This window comes from Ovis canadensis, chromosome 4 (assembly GCF_042477335.2).
Source record: "Ovis canadensis isolate MfBH-ARS-UI-01 breed Bighorn chromosome 4, ARS-UI_OviCan_v2, whole genome shotgun sequence".
Classification (NCBI taxonomy): domain Eukaryota; kingdom Metazoa; phylum Chordata; class Mammalia; order Artiodactyla; family Bovidae; genus Ovis; species Ovis canadensis.
The window spans coordinates 77,611,954-77,630,070 of NC_091248.1; the positions used below are offsets into that span (position 1 = coordinate 77,611,954).

Genomic DNA, 18,117 nt, shown 5'->3' on the forward strand with positions numbered 1-18,117 from the left:
GGTCACCCTTTCCCAATAAGGTCTTCAATTGATTAGATGAGACCCCACTTACATTACAAAGAGTAATAGGCTTTACTCAAAGTTTACTTTGAGTAAAACATTAATCTCACCTAAGATATACCTTCATAGACACATCTAGAATGTTTATCCAAATATCTGGATAACGTTACCTGGTTTTGTCAGTTTTTAGCCAAACTGACAAAAAATTAACCATCACACCTTGTTCATGTTATCCATTCATCTTTCTATCCATCCAGCCAGCCAGCAAATTCTTACTGAATACCAAATATGGGCCATGTATTGCTATCTTCCACTTACTCAAGGCAATGCTCTCCTTTCATAGCAATAAATCCCAGATCAACTGGCCACCCTCCCACCCATGAGGAATCTGCTAAGGGAATGTTCCTTCCCTTCAAACAGGGAAGGCCCTATAATAACGAAAGAGAAGATGGAAATATAAATAGTATTGTACATAGACAGTGACATAATTTCTTTTAAATTACCTTTTGTGATACTAAGTTTTATTTTGTTTTGTTTTAATAAAATGGGGTAAATGAATTCAAGCCTTTCTTAAGAAAAGAGAAAGTGGAAAACCATAACAAAAAAATGCATTAAAGTTAGAAATTCAGTTCTCAGGGATTTTCAAAGGTTTATGCTTAAATCTTTAACACAAGGAATAAAAGTTCTGGAAAAATGCATTTTCATCCCCTTAGGATGGCCTGCATTTATTACATTAGCAGAGTGTCCTTTTAACTGGCCTTACAGCAACCTTTCTGATGCCAAATTGGCAGAACGTCTCCTATCTCAACCTTCTGTTTGGGGGTGAAAAATGATTTCTGAAGCAAGTTTGGCTTGCACTATGCAAAGACTTTTCAGAGACCCACAGCTTCCAAGATATTAAATAACAGCTGACAAAAGTGAATATTAAAAGATAATAGTAAACAGGGCAATAATAACAGCAGTTTAGAATATTTTTTTTCAGTTTATCATAAAGGTCCTGGTGTTAACGGGATAATTATTGTATCTTTCTCTAGAAACTAAATATCAAGGGTTGATTGTCAATAAACAGCTTACTTGTCTGTTTCCTATTACTTTTGACTTTTTGACTCTGAGGGGCATCACATAAGATGCCCCTTGATATATCCTCCTGAGGAGCTGAGTTCAGTGCTTCTGACTCAAGAGACCTTAGAGAAACTCTGAAGAGTTTAGGACTTTTGACCCTGGTGGTCTTATAAAAATGGCTGTCACAAGTGGAAAGAGTAGAGTTTTAAATTAAGAAATACCTAAATTTCTTTATCCCAAAGATAAATGAGGCAATTTGACCTTAAGTTCTAACATTTTACTTTATTATAAATAATAATTTCTAAAAACTTAAGGGCAGATGAAATTTTGCTTGGCAGAGTATGAATTTACATTTTTTAAGAGTCTGACCCTATAGCATTTAATGAGAAATTGTCTATGTACCAATAATAACACCCATTAATAGGAAAAACAATGACTTGCAAATCTCAATTTGCTTTAGGACATTTATTAATACATGATTGCTGGGCTGGAATAATCCTTTTCTTGTCATTGTTGTTGTTGTTTACTGCTGCTCGATTTTGTTAAGAATCATGAACACAGATGAATAGTTCAAAGATGACAACAGTTGTTTGGAAAGGTAAAAAGAAAAATCAATTTAAAAACTTGATCTTTAAACTTTCAAAATCTCTTCTAACTTCCATAATTCTGTAATTCCAAGAAGTAAGTAATTCAGAGAGCTATAGAGATTTCTGGTGGCTCAGAGGTTAAAGCGTCTGCCTGCAATTCGGGAGACCTGGGTTCAATCCCTGGGGTCAGGAAGATCCCCTGGAGAAGGAAATGGCAACCCACTTCAGTATTCTTACCTGGAGAATCCCATGGATGGAGGAGCTTGATGGGCTACAGTCCACAGGGTCGCAAAGAGTCAGACACGACTGTACAACTTCACTTTCACTATAGAGATCTAATGAGCTAATGAGATCTTATATCTGACAAATTTTTTTTCTTTGTAAATATAGGAATGAATCAATAACTTGAATAAGGCAAGGGAAAAGGCTGATGGAAAAGTTAAATTCCATCTTAGAAATTGTTAGTTTATCTTCATTATAAAGAAGAAAGCATTCAATCATCCATCTAGTCATCCATCTCTCCATTCATTTTTGCCATTTGTCTATCCATCCATCTATCCAATATTTTTCTGTATACCACTACTGCCTACTAGGTAATGGGGCAACAGACATGAGTAACACAAGAAGGTCCCTATTCTCATGGAGCTTATATTCTACCTCATTTTTATCTCGTGTTCCCATCAATGCAAAAGGATACATGTTTTTCATTATTTTTTTAACATAAGAATTAATGCCATCACATTAAAAAATGCTGGACATTAACAGTCATCAAGAAAATGCAAAATAAAACCACAATATGAGATACTACTTTACCCTCACTAGGATGGCTATCTGGAGAAGGAAATGGCAACCCACTCCAGTATTCTTGCCTAGAGAATACCGTGGACAGAGGAGCCTGGTGGGCTGCCGTCCATGGGGTCGAACAGAGTTGGACACGACTGAAGCGACTTAGCATGCATGCATGTGTTGGAGAAGGAAATGGGAACCCACTCCAGTATTCTTGCCTAGAGAATCCTAGGGACGGAGGAGCCTGGTGGGCTGCCATCAATGGGGTCGCACAGAGTCGGACACGATTGAAGTGATTCAGCAGCAGCAGAATGGTTATTGTCTGATTGATGCCAACTCCTTATTAGATGGCAGCTTAAGGCTCCCCTCTTCAGGGCATCTTCCCTATAGCCCAAGATCACAACAGGTTTACATTAAAGCATCTCACAACTCCTCTCACTTTTTTGATCACACTTTGTACTTATCACAATTTGCAGTAACATTTGCTTGTGCGATTACTTAATGGTTTTCTCTTTGCTAGATTGTAAACTCAGTGAGGACAGGGATCTTGACTCTTTAATCTGCATATGTATCTCCCATGCCTAGCACAGCTTTGGGAACAACTAGGCAACTAGGGAAATGCTTTTGAATGAATTCATGAACTGGGTTCTTAATGGTCAATAAAGAAAAAGAAAGCGCAAAAGAACCTCAGTGCTAATATGAACAAGACTTTATAAATGAGTGATTCACATGTCAAATCTGGTTTAAAAAGCAAAAGTACAAAGGAATGAGGAGAATCCATAAATAGCAATGATTGGACACAGTCAGGATTAAAAAGTTAAGGACTGTAGCCCTTGGCTGGCTGAATGTGCAGCATCACAGTCTGAGAGGTAAATCCCTGGGGCTTTGGGTCCACGGGGATGGAAGTGAACTCCCAGAGATCCTGGAAAAACATGTGCAGATGTTGGTGCTTGCGGTGTTTATAGGAAGAAGGGGATGAAATAAGGGCCACATGAAGACAGCTGTCTAAAAATGGAAATCCATGCCTATTATGCAGGAATCTTCTGCCCTAGATTAAAAACAGAAAGGCAATAGAAATGCCAATTGTGTCAGTAAATGTCAGTAAGAAAGCAGACGCAGTGACACTCATTCACAGGAACAGCTGCACTTAGAAACCATTTGAAGAATTCTAACAGGAAAAGGAAAGACAGTGATACTGCCCAGACTATATGTCAGCAGCAAGGGAGACCTGGAGAAGGGGGAACCTACAGACAAACCTGGAATGTGTTTGTGGTTGAGTCATTATGCCTCTTACCAAGCAGGGTCCTGGGCCATTATGGAAAGATGACTGGTTACCATGGTAATCATAGGACACTTAAAACTGAAATTCCTGTTGCTTGGAAGCCCCTGAAATAATACATGCAAAGCCCTTAGCATACAACCTGGCAAATGATATGAAGTTAATAAATGTGAAATTTTTAAAAATTATAATTAAGCCCATGGGTTGATATTTCAATTATACAACTTACTCCAAAACCACATGGATAACGTTTGTCCCTGTGTTCTGAAAACATTCTAGATGGTTTCAAAACACTATGCTGACCAAAATAAATTCCAGATGGATTAAAGATTTAAAGTAAAATAAATGAAACCATAAGAATATTTGAATAAAATTTACGTATATTTTTATTCAATTTTGGGGCAAGTAAAACCCCATATAAGCATAAATGCAAAAGGAAAACTCACAAACTACAAAGAAAAAATATATTTGACTACCAAAAAAGTAACACTAGCCCATGATCCAAATGACTATAATCAGAATAACAAAACAAATGACTAAGTGGAAAATAGCAGGCTATTACAAAGGTTAACATCTTCAATAGGAAAATAACTCCTAAAAATCAATAAGAAAAAATAAATGCCATTAAAAATGAGAAATAATTTTTACCTAACATTTTGGAAAGTTTTTTTTCTTTGCTTTTGAGTTTTCTAGATTTTTATTGTTTGGTTTTAATGAAAATACCCTGTGTTAGCAAACGCACTTGCTCACACATTGCTAGTTAAAACATAAAACTGGTTTTTCTAAACATAAAACTGGCAGTTTAAAAACAAATATATACTATATAGCAAAAGCCTTAAAATTTGTGTGCCATTTGACCTAGAAATTCCACTTCTGAAAATATATCCTAAGGAAATGATGATAAGCATAGCTATTTATTTTAGCTGCAAGGTATATTCATTGCAATGAGACTTAAAATTGTTATGAAAAACATCTTAAGTGATCCACTGGTATAATGGCAAAATAAACTTTATTACATCTATTTTATATGAAACTAATTAATATTTGTAAAGCAACTTGAACTTTGCCTGAAACATAATAAAACTCTGTATAGGTATTTAATAGATGAAAAGAAAAATAAAAATAGGCATTTAGATTAATGGTGAAAAAAATTACTGGTATATAAGAATGTGAATACTATATCGTTTGGTGGGGAAAAAAACAGGTCATAATGGTATATACAATAAAGTATGGCTGTTATAAAATAAGTGCAAGTGTTCATACATATACATGCACACCTCAAAATGATAAAAAACCAGTTCTCTCGGTGGAGTTCTTCTCGCTTTCTTCACTGTCTGTCTCTCCTAGCTCTCCTGCAGCATTCACGGTGTACATCTAATACATTTTTGAAGCACAGACAAAGCATACTTTGTTTGAATTTTAGCTTGATAAAAAGAATTTTATAAATCTTTAAAACTTCCCTAAGAGTTAAAGGTGAAATATATACAAAAGCTTCTATAAATTCTATTAAAAAACAGTCATATCCATTTTCAGCAACCATTTAGATAATACAAGATTGCTTCTTTTAGGTTCATTTCGGAATTGACAGCAAGTCCCACAGACCATAATTTTGCCTTAAATTGTTTTTTCTTCAGAGAGTTGAAAGGGGTCTTAGCCTGTGAGATTCACACGGATTACCAAGGAATTATTTATCATAGTCCAATGCCAGCTGAGATCCAAACCACAGTCTTGGATCCAGATTTACTCCACCTTATTATTCCCAAGTGAGGTTTATTTTCAGCAGACCACCCAACTACCTCCAAATGACTGAAACATTCAGACTTCAGCTAGTCAACAAAGTCTGTACAACCCAACTGGATCAACAGCAAATTCCATCTGATTGATTGTGCAGACAATCCATATTCATGATAAGGTAACTGGGGGACAATCGGAACAAAAAGGGTTGATATGGGGCCATGGGTAAGTAAAACCTTAGTACAGCTCATACAAAACTTCTGCTAATAATCTAGAATCGAAAGATTGTGCCATTGAGTCTCTGATTTCCCATTTGAAATTCTATGAAACAGCAGGAGATCCCATAAAAGCTTAAGCAAAAAATAATAAAAAGCTGTCTCTCTTCAATAATTTTTCCAAGGAGTTGCTAACAGGACCATGTCACTGAAAACTAATTTAAGCATCAATTTTTCTTATGGCGATCCCAGCCTTTACTCTCTCTGCTGTGCTCGCAAAGCAGGTTCAGCCATTACCCTTATAAGAAAACCAGTGAACCAGAAAGATTTTTTTCCCTTGGAAACATTTTAAGAGTAAAAGCAATCTTTATCTTTCACACTGAGTCCTTGTAAGTCTCTCCTATATCTTCACCTGGAGTTTTATTATCATCTCACTAACCCTAAGATTAATGTTAGTCATTCTACTCCTGTATCTTCACACTCCTATCTGATTATTCAGTCTGGATTCATTTCTCACTTCAACTTATAAATGCATTAATTAAAAAGCAATCTGATCTAGATTAGGAAGAACAGCTTTAGAGTTTGAGGTCAGCACTTTTGGCTCCCATAAGAAACTCCCTTCCCAGATGCAGCTCCGTCCAGGGTCTCCACAGGACACAACTAAACCTTTCCCCCCTAGATTCACTGGAACACATTCTTCCAAATATCACAGGAACACACAGTATATAAAGTCTGAAAGCACATACAACAGGGATGAGGAAAGTGACAAACATACTACTTCTGTGATTTCCAGACCAGCAGGCCAGCTGTTGTTCTCATCACTACATCCTTTTCTGAACCCTCCAGAGGCTTTGCAATCTGGCACTCACCCCCAGTGCTACACTAATCACAAGGAGCAGGAAGCAAACGCTAACCTGTGCAACCACTTTCCTTCTCTCTCTGCAGCTCCACACCCTCACCCCCAGTAAATACAGACATTGAGAGAGTAGGGAAGGAAGGTGAGGAAGGAGTGGACTGCAGGGAGATTGTTGGAACAAACTGGCCTGGGATTCACAATTTGAAGTAATAAGACCTTGGTACTCACAAAGCCAGGTGTCCTCTGCCCATGAGAAGACCAAAGATGATAAAAACGCAAACTACAAAGCGGAGCCAATGGATACACAGCCAGCAAAGGCCACTGCACATGAGAGCCAGTGGAAACCTTGATACATGGTTCAAACTCAGGTTGCTGCTTTAAAAATCTCATCAGAAGAATGATTTCATTTGAAAGGCTTCTGGGGCAGTGAGGGTTTTCCTTGCATGGCATTTTCCCTCTCCCTGTAAAGCAATTGTCAGCATAACCCTAAAAACCCAGAAGGATAAAAAGCAGCTTCTTCATTTTGCAAAGATGAAAAAGCAGCTTAGAGCAAGTGGAAAGGAAACAACCCAATGGAACTGGTGAAACTCACTCGAGAAAGTCAAGTTTTCAAAATCTTCTGAGTGCTGACACACTCCAGGCTCAAGTAGATTAAGGAAAATGAATTTCTAAAACTAGGTTGGCAGCAGGCATCTTGGCATGGAGGGAGTTTTAATCTTGAGACAGAAATCATAACTAGCCCATCCCTGTCTCCCACCAAAGTCTAACTAGCACCCACATATAGTGGAAACTCAGTAACAACTTTCCAAGCTGAAGTCTCTTTACCATTTACATATTATATCAGCCAGGAAGCCTGCGAAGGAAAGACAAATTAATAGGACACCTGTTGGAGGACCTGGAGAACTGAATCAAAGAAGTCCACACTTCAATTATGACAGTTAATTTTACATGTCAACTCAACTGGGCCATGGGATACCCAGATATTTAGTCAGATATTATGTTGGGTGTCTCTGTGATGGTATTTTTGGATGATATTAATAACTGATATAATAAATAAATATTTATTATATTTATTTTAAATATTTATATTAAATACATAAATGAATGATATAATAAACTGATAGGCTAAGTAAAGCAAGTTGCCTTCCCTGATGTAGGTGGGCCCATCCAATCAGCTGAAGAGCTGAACAGAACAAAAAGGCTGACCCTCCCTTGAGAAAGGAAGAATTCTTCCTCACTGCCTTCAAACTGGGACACTGTTTTGTCCTGCCTTTGGACTTGAACTGAAACATCAGCCCTTCCTGGGTTTTGTGAGCCTGCTGGCCTTCAGACTGAAACTACATCATTAGCTCTCCTGAGTCTCCAACTTGCCAACTCACCCGGCAGAATTTGGGACTTCTCAGCTTTCATAATCAAGTGCGTGCATGCGTGCTCAGTCATGTCCCACTCTTCACAGCCCCATAGACTATAGCCTGACAGCTCCTCTGTCCATGGGATTTCCCAGGCAAGAGTACTGGAGTGGGTTGTTATTTCTTTCTCCAGGGGATCTTCCCAACTCAGGGATCGAACCCACGTCTCTTATGTCTCCTGCATTGGCAGGCAGATTCTTTACCATTGTCCCACTTGGAAAGCCTATATATGGATCATGACCCAATTGCTTATAATAACTCTCTTTATATAGAGAGTTACTGCTGCTGCTGCTGCTAAGTTGCTTTAGTTGTGTCCGACTCTGTGCGACCCCAAAGACAGGAGCCCACCAGGCTCCGCCATCCCTGGGATTCTCCAGGCAAGAATACTGGAGTGGATTGCCATTTCCTTCTCCAGTGCATGAAAGTGAAAAGTCAAAGTGAAGTCGCTCAGTCGTGTCCAACTCTTAGCGACCCCATGGACTGCAGCCCACCAGACTCCTCCGTCCATGGGATTTTCATCCTATTGGTTCTGTTTCTTTGGAGAACCATGACTGACAAATTAATCCATTTGAAAATCACACGCCAACCTCTCCCAAGACTACCCACTGTCTTGCAAGACATACTTTAGGCTTAATCTAAGACTAAGGCCACCAGGTAACCCTCACTGGGATGAGAATTAGAACTGTTTAATACTCAAGGGATAGTCTAACATTTAGGAACATTTAAAAATACAAGGGGATTGTCAGGGTCTTTTTCTTGTTCCAGCCCAGGAAGGGGGCATCAGGTGGAAACAGTTCTAAACGTCACGTGTCCTGTGTAGATCCTTTAAAAAATTACAGATAGAAACAATGTCGTCAGAAAAGCCCTCTCCTTTACTCTCCTACTCAAGATCCCCGCTCAAGGTTATGGAGAAGCCCTAGAGGGAAACTGGAGGACATGGAGTACCTGTTCCCAAGTGAGGGAGTGAGTAGCCAACATACACTCCACATGTTTCCATACATCACTTGACATAAATGATACTCTTTAGCATTCTGAGGATTGGTACCCTAAAGAAGATAGTAAAAGACAATCCACGTGGAAACTGAGACCTTTGGTGTGATCTCAGCTGGCAGCTGGTGACTGCAGGAATACATTGGCTTCACATTCAGGGAACAGTTCAGCACAGTGCTCTCCACTGGTCCCAAACACCTCCTTGTTTATTCCAAGATTATGATGCAAAACACTTAAGCCAGCTCATGTCATAACACTGGAAAAGCCAAAAATGTGTAACCTTCCTCTAGGTCCAATATGCCAGGGATGAGTGTATGGGAAGAAGGATATTCTTCACTTACCTGTCAAAATCACTGTTAATAAACAGATCTACAGAATGAGCATAAGCCTTTCATTGTGATTTTTACATCTCTATGCAATCTTGCAGAGCCAGGCTCAAGATCTGAAAAGGATTTCTGTTTGTTTTGTTCTGATATTCCCTATCAGTACATTGGTAGATGAATATCTAGCATTTTCTTAAATTACAAACATTTGTTGAGCATTTACAATATCACAGACTTGGTACTAAGAACTTTAAATATATTATCTCATGTAACAGTTACAAAAATCGTATGAGGTAGATATGAATAGTATATGTACTTACTAGATGAGTTTCAGAAACCAAGATGTTAGAAAATAAACCCTCACTTTTAGCCCTTACACCAAAACTCAACACACCAAAGAACCCAAAGTATACAGCCTCATATTAGATCATTGAACCTTGTAAGTCACGGAGCTTCCACCAGAAAAGGAGCTTGATATGACATAAAATGAAAAGAAGCCCCATTGGAAAAACAATCCTAAAACATAGACAGCTGCCCTAGATTTATTTTTGAAAGACCAGAATACAGAAGAGAGGCAAAAAACACCTGGGCCTGAGTTGGTGTCATATATCTATTCTACTTCCGAAAAAACCTAAATCTAAGTCCAAATTACATAACACTCCAAATGGCTTACTTAGTTCAGTTGCCTCTGTTCCAGTTTAGTCTCTGGAGGATGTCAGACAGAGCCATGCTCAGAGGTTTGGTAGAAATTATAAAGTCTGAGAGAATCAGCATTCTAATGTCCAGAGGATACAGTGACAAATTAATTTGAGAACGCTGCACAGTTAATAAGGGGATTCAAATTGGCATGTCCCAATCGAGATTAAGATGCTGCACACTGAGTTGCCACATGGACAGCTTGCATACGCTGAAAACAAAGAATACTATGAAGAAGACATTTGTTCTGATCATGACAAATCATCAAATCAACTACTGGGAGCCTCTAATACAAGGAACATCACTCTAGGACATGTGAAATTTAAACGTGATATAGTCTTCGGTTTTGTGACACTTATACCCTCTAGTTGAGGTGATGGGAAAGAAGCGGAAGAAAGGACGCACAGCAACAGAGGATCTAAATGCCAATTAATGACCACAACAAGAAGCTAGGGAGGCTGCTTAACAGGCAAAGCAATGGAGTGGTCAATTCACGTAGGAGTTCAGAAAGAAAGAAAAAATCATGCGTCTTTGGTAGAGAGAAAATATGTACAAAAGTCATGATACTTTAGCCAAATATAGAAAGATGGGTAGGATATGGAGGGATGGGGAAGAAGATTCCAGGCAAAGGGCCAGAGGCACAACATAGCATGACCCACTCAGAGTCTGTCCGTCTGGCTGGACCAGATGGTTTAGAAAATGAAGTGTTTATTTGATAAGGCAGAGATTGGGGCAAATTTTGGATGCCAAGCTAAAGAGTTGGGATGCGGTCCTCCAAGTAAGGCACTCTAGCAAAGGGGACAAGTTAAGGGGTCCATGACTGTAGTGAAAGCTCATGAGGATGAGAGCCTCAGACTATATCTGTGAGTGAGAAAGGCAGAGAGAGGAGAAAAGAAGTGCTGGCCAAGCCCTGTCCCCATGTGGGCACTGTGCCTAGATGCTGGACATTCATGACTCCCTGAGATCTAACAGCCACCCTGAGTGCAGCTCTTATTCATCCCATTTCACAGACTAGGAATGCTCGGGGCATTTATCCAATCATAGTACCAGCAAATGCACAGAAGTGAAATGTACATAATTTCTTAGAATAAGTCAGTAGAGTTGGTACCTGGGTGTGAAAGGTAGGATAGTGTCAATTATATGTAAATGGTGCTAGCGGTAAAGAACCCACCTGCCAATGTAGGAGACATAAGAGACATGGGTTTGATCTCTGGGTTGGGAAGATTCCCTGGAGGAGGGCATGGCAACCCACTCCAGTATTATTGCCTGGAGAAGCCATGGACAGAAGGGCCTGGCAGGCTACAGTCCATAAGGTTGCAAAGAGTTGGACACAATTGAAGCAACTTAGTACCACGTAAGCACGCATGCCTACAGGATTCAGGCAGAAAATGCTTAAGGCCTTTCCTAATAAAAATATGAACCAACAAAAGCACACAGGAAATGCAGGCTCCCCTTCAAGGGGCTTGAAATGAGCCCCTGCTTGGCATAAGCTTTGCAGATGTAGTGTTACAGCACCTGTGGTCAGGTATTATATTGATGGGTATTATATTGATAAGAACCAACAATACTATCTGGAAGACGGACATGGAAGCTGAGACACTGAAGGCCTGAATAGCAACCCAATGCTTACTTAACTCTCACAGACTGGCCACCTTGGAAAAACAAGTCTGCAATCTGATCCCTCTGCTCTCCTAATCCGTCAAACTGCAGAAGAACCCTCTCAAGATTCCTTTGGCTTAAGGGCAATGTCAGTGTGAATGGAATAGTATCGTCAGCTCTTGTGGAAACCAGTCTATCCACTCCTTTCAGGGCAAATGGACCCTTTAGAAAGGACACAACCACCTTTCTTATATATAATTGTGAAGCAAATATTCCCTTTGTACATTAAATTGCCTCATAGGCTATAAACAAGAAAGGACTAGCTTCATCCTCACTGAGGAATCCACATAACAAAAACGATTTTATCTTCCACTGGAAAAATAACTTGACTCATGAGTCAAAGATCAAATTGCTCTCATCACTGGTGAATGCAGACATTGCTGATTGGTCCTCTATGGTGAGCTTGGTTTATAAGCATAAATAAGATCACTCTGACAGTTCCTCAGGTGCTTTTAGTTTTCTTCCAATGCCATCTACAGGGAAGAAGAGCAAAACCCAAATTGAACCTGTCTTCTTAGCCCTCTCTTAAGAAAGTCCAGATCAGGACAAGAAGGCATGCATCATTCCAGCGGCAAACTCACCGTCTGCTGCCAGCCTCCACAGATGGATGGGGGTGTGTTCAGAATTCACACAACAGGATGGCCCTGACACCACAATTGTGCACAACATGCCTCAAACTATAATTCATCTCTGAGATGACAGTCACAGAGGACAAGCAGCCAGGAGCCACATGGCGCTAAGGCACTCATGAAGAGCCAAGAACACAGTACAAGAAGGCATGCTACATCACTCTCCTCCCTCCTCCCCCGAGAAGACCATGGACCTCCCACCCGCACACCAGGTACGCATTCCGAACCAATCACTTCTCGGTAGAAGGCAACTCCTAATTCAAATCAATCAGAAGGTTGTTAAACAAAAGTAAGTAAATAAAGCTCCATGTATCCACCCAGGGACATCTCTGGGAATGCTACAGCCCTGAAAACATGTATTCAATACAAGTCAGCCCTCTCCGCGCCCCACTGCTAAGCCGAGACGTGTTTCTGCACACGCCTTACGCGGATTTGCCAGGTGGGAGACCCATGACGGTGATGCGTCACGTACTTTCTCCCATCCAGGCAGCGGGCCAACAGAAGGAAGATGAGTTTGCCATGGGAGGCAGAGTGACTTTTTATCCATGAGCGGAGCATCTGAGCTCTCGCTGGATGCCCCAACCACCACTACACGCCCATATTTCAACTCGAGAGGTAGACCGTTGGTTGGAATGAATCACATTTCTTTTTCTCACAGGTGGCTCTACAAATTTCTAGAAAAAAAGAGAAAGTGACCCTGAGCTCAGAAAACTGTGATCCAGGTGTTCTCAGGAAAAAAAAAAAGAGAGAGAGAGAGAGAGAGATTACACAAATATAGCAAAAACAAAAATAAAACAAACAAAACAGCAACAACAACAAAAAAACCCAAAGGAATCTCCTTGACAAGACCCAGGATTGAAATGTCCCACAGTCACCATCTCTCAGCCAGAGCCAGGATTCGGTTCAGTGCAACTCACTGCACATTTCTCGAGGATTTCCTCAGATTCCCTCCGGCATATGCAGGGATGTGGTGGGTGTGGGGGAGGGACGTACACGTGAATGACAAATGGCCTCTTCCCTCAAGAGTGTCTGTCTCTTGAGGGGAGCTATCAAGGAGAGGAGCGATAGTAATATATCCAGGGCCAAATGGAATTAGTGCATGAAATGGAACAACTGAAGCAAGAGAGACAGAGAGAGAAGATGGGTGGGTGGGTGAAGGGGGAAATGGATCTTTTTCACTGGAGAAAGGTTTTCAAAAAGAAATGGTCCTTAAACTGGGCTGGAACAAGGAGAAACAGGAAGGGACAGTCCCAGCAAACATCACACATAAACAAGTCACGTTCACAGGAAAGTATCAACTGCACTCAGGGGCTGCTGAACTGGCTGGAGTAAAATGTAGGTAAAAATGAGCAAATCTCACAAAAACATAATACGCCCATTTTGACAGCCATAGTCAGGACTATGAGCTCGACTGTATAAACGACAGAGACACTAAGCATTTCTGGGCACTGGACGGATATGCCAGGTGTCACTGTTGGCCCCAGCACTGCAGCGTCAGGCTGAGGTGAGAGCTCCTGAACCGGCTTGCCCTCGAGACTCTCTGGCACTCTGCATATATGTACTGCTTGAGTTACCACATGACTCACTCTCTTGAAGGTCCCAAGAGGCATTAGTCCCCAGCAGCCCTGTAGACCTGTGAACATGTCAACCTACAGCTACACCTGTATTTTAATCAGACCTCCTTTTTCATTTTCCTCCTTTTCTTAGAGGGGAAGTTATTTTAAAAATCAGTGTGCTTCCAAAATGCTTTCACAAGCAAAATTCAATAGCAATCCCTTTTCCCCTTTGCCTCAAGGAGGAATGAGAGAAATACCTGAGTTTCAAGTTTATATGATGCCAGGGGAATCGCTCAGAGTTCAGATTTGGAAGAAAACAATCTTACATTAGACTGAACTAGAAAAAAAACTCAGACTGAGGATCAGGAGGCAGTGACCAGAAGACAGAGGGGTGATGTGGCTTCTCCTCTGTAGAAGACCAAGTTTCAAAACATATGGTTACGGGAAATACTTAAGGAAGGGAGCAAAAACGCCAGGTCCATTTAGAGCCCCATGCTGGCTTTTCAATAGCTGGACACTAACCGAATTTGGGGGCACAGTTCATCCTCTTACATCCACACTGGTTCCACCATATTTCAAAGCCCCAGTCCCAGATGTGCTACTGAGAGGTTTCTCCTCTTCCTCCCAGCAAAACCCAAGGCCCTTCCTTCAGCCTGAAAAGCCCTGTGTTTCTCCACCTCCTCTCCCTCCCTCTTCTCCTTGCCATCTTCTGCCCCAGATACAGTGACCTTTTGATATTTCCCAAGCTGTCCGTGTTCTTCGTACTCTGCCTGTAAAGCATATTTTTCCCTAACTTGAACAGACCTCATGCTCTCTCTTCCTTCAGGCTTTAGGTCAAATCATATCCTATCCAAAGGGTCTTCTCCCCTGACTGTGCTATGTGAACAGACCTCAGACCCCAGCATCGTCCTCTGTCTCCTTCCCTGCTGTCTTTCTCTGTAGCACATGAAATCGTGTCTTACATGATATGCGTATTTACCTATGGTTATGGTCCTCACCACACCTCCAGGAGTTATGAGTGTAACGACATTGTCTTGATCCCGGCTGCATTCCCTGAGCCTGATAACAAAGAACCTGATAGAGAAGCTCCTCCCACATACTGGTGGGAGCTGCCACTAGATACAATCACAGCAGTCGTGTCTGACTCTTTGCGACCCCACGACTGTGGCCCGCCAGGCTCCTCTGTCCATGGGATTCTCCAGGCAAGAATACTGGAGAGGGTTGCCATTTCCTCCTCCAGGGGATCTTCTCAACCCGGGGATCGAACCCACATCTCCCACATCTCTTGAGTTTCCTGCATTGGCAGGTGGATTCTTTACCATTAGCGCCACCTGGGTACAAGTACTCTAGAGGGGTAAGAAATGAAAACATCCACACTCCCCTCTTCAGGTAAAAGAGCAGCTGGAATTATGTTGGGAGACCATTTATCTTCCACTCTGTCTCTGTGATGTGGGCTTGACTGGTCTAAACCACTGATTCTGAAAGCTGGTCCTTAGACCAGCAGCATCAGCCACCACCTGTGAACTTATTAGAAATTCTCATATCCCACCTCAGACCTGCTGAATCAGAAACCCTGGGTGTGGGGTCAGTGATCTGTGTTTTGACAGGTTCTCCAGGTGGGCCATGCCTACAGAAGCTTGAGAACCACTCATGGAAAGGAATCAACTCATTCTGTTCCTCAAACTGTGGTGACTGACTTAGACACAAGATGAGCACATAAGACCCAGTCTGAATAGAGGAAGTGCATAGGACTTGCTTGGGTTTTGGAAACAAAATACTCTCCTCTGCTGCATAATTTGTCTGAAGCCATGACCAAGAAGAATTTGGAGAGGAGGAGTCTGTGTTTCAACATAGAAGATCTGTGTTAGGAGTTGGAGAGAGCACAAATCCTGGGGGCCTCATTGAAGTCTGGGATAGAGCCACTAGTGAAGGAAAACTTTCTCCCAGTTTCTTAGTTACATGAGTTGATCAATACTCATTTTTACAAATTAAACATGCTGCTATTTAATAGCTTACTTAGGGTATTCTTTATTGTTATGCAACGGAAAAAAATCTAGTTAATGCAAGGTGAGTAAAAGTACATGCTACAGCTAAACTTAGAAAATAGAGGATCCATTCAAATGCAGAGAGAAATTATATCACCACATTAGTATATGGGGCTCCCAGAGTTGGGACTGTCTACATCCTGAGGGGTGCTCTGGGCCTGAGACTCATGTGGGGAGGGCCTCTTACCTAATGCTATGGGTGATGCTCAAATCAAGGAAAGGACAGAAGGTGGAACAAAGTGGGTGATTAGATGGTGGTCCAGGAAAGCAGGGCATCAGTCACTATTAACAGTAACCACAGACAGAGTGTGGGAATCAGAGACGGAAAGGAATGAGTGTGGGGGGAGTGAAATACGTCTCTAAACAGGTCAAAAGTCTAAGCAGGGCTGGTGCCGAGGGCTTGCCCTTCAGCGGTATCTTGTGGCCCAACATCTGTTAAGACCCCTTAAAGACCAAGAAGGGAAGCCAGCATAAACAACCTTACAATTCATAAACATGAACTATTTCACTGATTAGCTGGACAACTACCTTGCTCTATCTCTGCATCATCAGCCACTTCAAAAATTCTGTTGGGAGACTTTCCATCTGATATAGATAATAAAGAACAATGCCAGTGACTAGGTGAAAATGTATTTTGCAGAAGTGTGATGGTGTGCCCTTCAGCCCTCTGTGAGTACACACATTTATTACATACTGGAGTCAAATTACATTACAGATGTCCCACAGCACAGCTACCTGAACTCCTTTGTTTGAATATATATACATATATATATATATGTATATATATTTGCATAAGTGTAGTTTCTTCTCCCAGAGAAGGCAATGGCACCCCACTCCAGTACTCTTTCCTGGAAAATCCCATGGATGGAGGAGCCTGGTGGGCTGCAGTCCATGGGGTTGCTAAGAGTTGGACACGACTGAAGCGACTTCACTTTCACTTTTTACTTTCATGCATTGGAGAAGGAAATGGCAACCCACTCCAGTGTTCTTGCCTGGAGAATCCCAGGGACGGGGGAGCTGCCGTCTATGGGGTCGTACAGGGTTGGACACGACTGGCAATTTAGCAGCAGCAGCAGCAATTTCTTCTCCAATCCATCTGCCTCCCCCTTCCCCTATATGCAAACCTACAGGATCTGACCCACCCATTACATGATCTGATACGCCAAAGTTGTCCTTCAAGTACACACACATCATAGCAGGTTTATTTGTAGGGATGCTAGTTTGCTGTCTTCCTGAAGACAGAAACCATGCCTGTTTCATTCACCACTGTAATCCTAACACAGCAGAGTTCTTAACATTTAACAAGGTTCAAAAAATATTTATTCAAGACTTGAAGGGAGAGGGAGGGAGGAAGGAGGCAGGATTTCTGAAGTGAGGGTCCACTGATACCTAGGCAGAGAATTCCCTGTTGTATGCACAAGTATGAGTGCATTTTTCACACAAGAGACCCTTAACTTTCATCAGAACCTCAAAAAGGATGGTAATCTCCCAAAAGTCAAGAAGCATTGAGTTACTAGTATCACATCAATCGAAACATCTCAAGCAATATGTGAAATAAAAATCAGTTTCTTTCTTTAGAAACTGTTTCTAAACCGTCTTTATAACCGAAGAGAAGGAAAAGAAAATGAAAAAGAAGGAAATACTTTTAAGGCACACAGCATTAGAATCAAGGATCCCAGTTCCATAATGAACTCAGCCTTTCAAGAAGAATCAGGCATTCTTATCTCTAGAATTAATACTCTGGATCAGTAAAAAAAAAAAAAAAAAAAAAAATTTGAGTATAAAATGGCCACTATTTTGAAATACAAACATTTCTTTTTAAAAGACTACGAAGATGAAATTGTTCTATTTAAAATTCAGCCAGCGCAATACTTACAAAACCTGAGCAGACAATTTTGCTCAAAAGAAAGGAAAATTTTTAAAAAGAAAAAAAAAAAAAACCCTTCCAAAAGAAAAGAATAGCAGTATACGAAGCTTTTGCAAAAACTGAGTATTAGAAAATGGAGACAATCAGGTCAGGGATGGGCTAGGAGGAGGAGCTATTACCAGATTATGGTGGCAATGATCAAAAATACAATCTCTGGGTCAAACATATTTGTTCTCTAATTCTGGCTCTGCCTCCTCCTTGCATGGTGACCTTGGGTGATATTCTTACCTCCTTTAAGCTTGTGTTGCTCATGCACACAAATGGAACACTAAATGCAGGGAAAGCCCTCAGCTGCCACCTGGCACACAGCATGCAAATGTAAGCTGTTACTACTCCTCTTTTCATGGCATTGCCCATTATTATT

The 18,117-nt window shown here is 41.1% G+C and overlaps 1 protein-coding gene across 2 annotated transcripts in view; it reads right to left on the reverse strand.

The window, feature by feature from the left end:
* Positions 1–18,117, reverse strand: part of BMPER (BMP binding endothelial regulator) — a 257,526-nt gene that overhangs the window by 42,964 nt on the left and 196,445 nt on the right. The window lies entirely within an intron of this gene.